Here is a 5,935-nt window from a genome sequence, read left to right on the forward strand (position 1 = left end):
CAACCCCCCATCTTAGATCACTGAAAGGGGACAAAATAAAGTTCCCACCTAGGATTTGTAACCCATTTAATTGGTTTTGGCATACTGATTTTGAAAACCTTTTAGGAAATTCAATTTAAATGTCTATATTCACGACAAAACAGAACCCTCATAATATGTACTCAGGTTCCAAAAAGACAAATTCACCTGTTTACTTTATTATTATTATTTTTTTTATTTTTAGTGAGGCAATTGGGGTTAAGTGACTTGCCCAGGGTCACACAGCTAGTAAGTGTTAAGTGTCTGAGGCCGGATTTGAACTCAGGTACTCCTGACTCCAGGGCCGGTGCTCTATCCACTGCGCCACCTAGCTTCCCCTTATTTTATTTTTTTTCACCTGTTGACTTTAGGTACATCATGTTCTTAGAGGAACCTATATCTACATTTTTAGAGATGGGAGGATTTGAAATTGAAAGAACAAATCCAACCGGTGCCTCTTCCTCTCTATCATAATCCCTGTGGTTATAGAACTCCAAGGCAGAGGTAGGTGATGGCTGCCAAGGATAGTGACATTCATAAAGAGATCTAAAATTAAGGCCCATTATTCTACTGAGATGTTGCTTTGTGGACCTGACCCTCATGAAAACCACCAATCAAATGCCAGGCTCCAGTAGAGATCACCCATTGGAATCCAGGGCCTCATTGAGACCACCAAGGGAGAGCTGGACCCGGTCCCCTCCCCCAAGGCAGAATATTTACTGAATTCCAGGTCCCCAGTGAGATCATCATTTGATTCATGGGGGGGGGGGGTTCTTGTCCTAATCACCAGTTGGTTACCAGATTAATACAGGCCAAGATCCTGAAAGAGAGTACCAACCAAGTCCCAGCATCCCTTTCCATTCTTGTGAATATCTGGATAACAGGATAACTCAAAGCCTAAAAGTAATTAGGCAAGACCACCTACTGGACATCATAGTTCCCTGAAACTCATCCCTCCTCTCTATTTGATCATTTCTTTGATGAGAACCCATATTTTAGCAAGTCTTTTTTTTTTTTTTTTTTTTTTTTTTAGTGAGGAAATTGGGGTTAAGTGACTTGCCCAGGGTCACACAGCTAGTAAGTGTTAAGTGGCTGAGGCCGGATTTGAACTCAGGTACTCCTGACTCCAGGGCCAGTGCTCTATCCACTGCGCCACCCAGCTGCCCCTAAGTCTTTTTTTTTTTTTTACCATTAACAAGTATTAATTTTCTCTACCTCACACTTCCACTGGGAAAAGAAAAAGAAAAAGAAAAAGAAAAAAACATAACCCTTGGAATATGTATGCATAGTCAAGAAAAACAAATTGACCATATCCAAAACTAGATCTCATTCTACACACTGGGTAGTCTTGAGTTATAGTTATTGTCTTGATTAGAGATCTTAAATCTTTCTCTGTTGTTTGACTGTACAAAGTTGCTACTGTTTAACTTGTTCTGGTTCTGCTCACTTCACTTTTCATTGATTCATACAACAATTCCCAGGTTTCTCTGAACCACCCCTCTTGGCATATCTAATGGAACATATCCATCCCATTAATTTACCATGATTTGTTTGGCCATTCTCTAAAGACAGCACCCCTTAATATCTAAGGGGATTTTGCTTCAAAAATCTGATATAAATATTTTTATACCTGTGTGTCCTGTTCTTCTTGATGTGATCTTTTTCTATAAGCCTGGTACTGGAATAATTGAGAAGCAATGTAGACACCGTTGAGTGACACTGGGGGCTTACTTCCAACTTGCTTTCCAGAATGGCTGTACCAACTGATAGCTTGATCACTAGTATACTAATGTGCCTGATTTCTTGGAGCTCTTACAACATTTGTCATTTCTCTTTTTGGTCTGTCACTTAAACATTTTTCAAGCACTTGCTACATGCGTGGGATATAAAGAAAGGAAAAAGAAAACAAAGGCTGTCCCTGTGCTGAAAGAGCTCACATTTTTTTGGCTTTATCATAGTTTTATTTATTCCATTACATATTTCCCACTTAAATTTTCAACATTTTAACACTAATTTTAATATATTTTATTTTCCACATTTATAGATAAAAAATTTCTAACATTCACTTTAAAAAAATTGAGTTGCAAACTCTCTTTTCCTCCCATCCTTCTTAATTGAAAAGGCAAGCAATTTGACAAAGGTTATACATGTTAAATTATGCAAAAGTTACTTCCATATTAGTCATGCTGCAAAAGAGAACACACACACACACACACACACAAGGAAAAATAAAGAAAGTTTTAAAAGGTATGTTTTGAATTCCATTCTAACTCCACTAGTGCTTTCTCTGGAGACAGATAGCATTTTTCTGACATAAGTTCTTTGGAGTTGTGTTGTATCATTGTATTGCAGAGAATAGCAAAGGCATTCACAGTTGAGCATTGTACAACATTGCTGTTACTGTGTAGAGAGTTATCCTGGTTCTGCTCATTTCACTTTGTATCAGTTTATGTAAGTCCTTGCAGGTTTTCCTGAATGCATCCTGCTCATCATTTCTTATAGGACAATAGCATTCCATCACAATCATATACCACAACTTGTTCAGCTGTTCTCCAACTGAGGGGCATCTCCTCAATTTCTAATTCTTTTCTACTACTACAAGAGCTCTATAAGTATGTATATAGGTGTCCTTTTCCATTTTGTTTTTATCTCTTTGGGATACAGACCTAGTAGTGGTACTGCCAGGTCAAAGGTCATGCATGCTTTTCTAGTACTTTAGGCATAATTCCAAAATGCTCTCGAGAATGATGGAACCAGTTCACAACTCTACCAAGAGTGCATTAGAGTCTAAGTTTTCCCATATCCCCTCCCAACATTTGCCATTTCTTCTTTTCTTTCATACTAGTCAATCTGATAGGTATTAGCTGGCATCTCTGAGATGTTTTAATTTGCATTTATCTAATGACTAGTGATTTAGAGCATATTTTCATGACTATTTTAACTTTGTTTACATTCTCTGAAAACTGCCTGTTCATATCCTTTGATCATTTACCAGTTGGGGAAAAAAACTCTTTTTTTATGAATTTAGTTCAGTTTCATATATATTTGAGAAGGAAATTCTTTGTCTGAGAAGCTTGCTGTTCAAACATTTCCCATTTCCCGCTTTTATTCTAATTTTGGCTGCATTTTTTTTCACATGGCTGTTGATGGTTTGGATTTCTTCCTTTGCAAACTGGCTGCTAGCTGTATTCTTCCAAGCACTCAATTCATAACCTCAGAGTGATCCTTGACAGATCCATCTCCCTCACCCAACTGCCAAATCTTGCCATTACTCCTTGTTGAATATTCATCCCATGCATCCCTTTTACTCTACTCACAGAAGAGTATGGCTCTCCACACTCTCACCTCATCCATGGGAACAGCCCCCTGATTGGGTCTCCTCTGCCACACCTTGGGGCTGGCTGCCTCAGCAATAAGAAGCATCAGTTAAAACAAGAAACTACAAGACAATGATCTTCCCCCTTCCACAGGTGACCTTGGATTTCCCTGCCCTAAACATGACTACTCCCTTCCCTGGCTATTGTTCTTCCAGAAGTAGTGGTGTCTGGACTATAAGGCCACTGTGTCCCAGGAGTCTGTCCCTCCCACACACCTTGTTTTTCTTGCTCCCCCTTATTTTGCTAGCTGGGGGGTTATTTTCTACCTGTCTTGCACCACAGCAAGTCTGTGTGTGTGTGTGTGTGTGTGTGTGTGTGTGTGTGTGTGTGTGTGAGAGAGAGAGAGAGAGAGAGAGAGAGAGAGAGAGAGAGAGAGAGAGAGAGAGAGTCTCTTTTCCTCAGGAAAGCTCTGGAGAAGTCTGAGCGTTGTTTGAGGAGGAGATGGAAGCTCCACACCAGCAATTCCACATTGGATTGTCTTCTATTTGGCCTCAGTCTGCTGCAGCCACTACTTCAAACAACCATGATGAACACTGGGAAGTGTGAGGCATAAACAAAAAGTCCAGTCAAGTCAACATGTGTCATTTCTAGGACATGCATGTAATTCCAGTATGAATGAATCTGCAGGCATTAGACCATGAGTGTTCATGTTTGAGTGATAAGCACACCTACTAATTGACGTGTTGTAGCTTAGATCAAGGAGATGAGGTCAGTACTAACACTGGGCACATTTCCTAGGTTAGGCAGATGAAAGGCACATACCATCAACCCAAGGCTTCATCTCAGAAGAGCTGTGACAAAGACAAACATCATGATGATGCTGGAGTAGAGTGTCAAAGCTTTTAACAAAGAGATAGAGTTCTGTTGAGAAACCTTGGCATTCAAAGGACTCCCAAGCAAGGTGGCCCATGGAAAACCGATCAATACCCACTTATTCATAAACTAGGCACCTTTCCTCTTTAAAAATAGCCCCAGAGAATGGAGGGGGCCAATCTTGACTGGGAACTATTAACAACTACCTGTTCTCCAAAGGAGAGCTAGGTGAACTCCTTTTTGCGGGGATATGGGGGTTAAGTGACTTGCCCAGGATCACACAACTAGTAAGTGTGAAGTGTGTGAGGCCTGATTTGAACTCAGGTACTCCTGAATCCAGGGCCAGTGTTTTATCCACTGCACCACCTAGCTGTCCCCTTAGGTGGACTTTTTTTTTTTTTTTTGGTGAGGCGATTGGGGTTAAGTGACTTGCCCCAGGTGGACTTTTTAATGAGTAAGTGGAGAAAGCAGACACATGCATCTCTCAGCAAAGCATTTGCAAAGGAAATTGTCCACTGGTGGTAGAAAGACTTTCTGATCAGCTTTGACCACCAGGTGTGATGTGTCCAGTGAAGAAGACTGTGGGTATTCTTCCATAACAGGGGCACCCAGGGGCAGCTAGGTGGCGCAGTGGATAGAGCACCGGCCCTGGAGTCAGGAGTACCTGGGTTCAGATCCAGCCTCAGACACTTAACACTTACTAGCTATGTGACCCTGGGCAAGTCACTTGGCCCCAATTGCCTCACTAAAAAAAACAAAAAAAAAACCAGGGGCACCCAATCCTAATACAATTCTTCTCCTGCCCAGAACTGCTCCAGAAAGTAGCAGTACAGAATTACCCCCAGAGACCATGAACATACTAATAGCCAACCTGCTAGTGCTACCACTTTAGGTATAAGAAATTCAGGTGCAAGGAGTAGACTGCAGGTTGGCCAGGGTGAGTTCAAGGTGCTGAGGGATTTTTCAGGGTGAGCATATCATGGTGTGGAGGTCTGGAAACCAGAAACAGAAGCGAGACAGGAATGAAGATTGGCGGATCTGGATACCTTGCCAAAATGGAGTCCCTGGTAAGAAATCACAAATAAGAAGTAACTTAGAATTCATCAGGTATTTATTGCACATTTGGTAAAAACCAAACATTGCATTACTATTTCTGCACTGACCTCTGCCGAAGACAGTAATTTGTCAGAAACAGATCAAGCCTCAAGTCAATTCATTCCAATGAACGTAAGGGTCCTCAGGCCATTGTTCTAGTTGCTGCAAATAGGATTCCTGCCCTCAAGGTAGTTCCATTCCATTCCACCAAGTATCCAGATCAATAAATGAAAGGAACAAGGAGGCATTAGAAAGGACAGATATCTAAGGGGGTCCAGGGAAGGCTTTCCTGAAGATATCGCCTGAGCTGAGAGCCTTGAAAGTAGATTTTGAAAAGCAGAGACATGGGGAAAGTACATTCCACATGGTGACTTCTGGATGAATCTGAATGCCAGCGTCACAAATGAATATCCTATTTGATGTCAGATAGCTAGAGCCTAACTCACTGAGTCTGAAGAAGAATATGGAGTCCAGGCTGGGCAGTGATTGGACAGCCAGTGAAAGTGCCCAGAGTCAGAGCACCTTGTGTGAAGGACAACAAGGAGGCTAGAGCCCCTGGATCAAAAAAGTATAAGAAAGTCAAGGGAAGAAAGCATAAAAAACTGGAAAGGTGGAGGAGAGACTGGCAGTGA

The sequence above is a fragment of the Dromiciops gliroides genome, chromosome X (genome assembly GCF_019393635.1).
Source record: "Dromiciops gliroides isolate mDroGli1 chromosome X, mDroGli1.pri, whole genome shotgun sequence".
Lineage (NCBI taxonomy): Eukaryota > Metazoa > Chordata > Mammalia > Microbiotheria > Microbiotheriidae > Dromiciops > Dromiciops gliroides.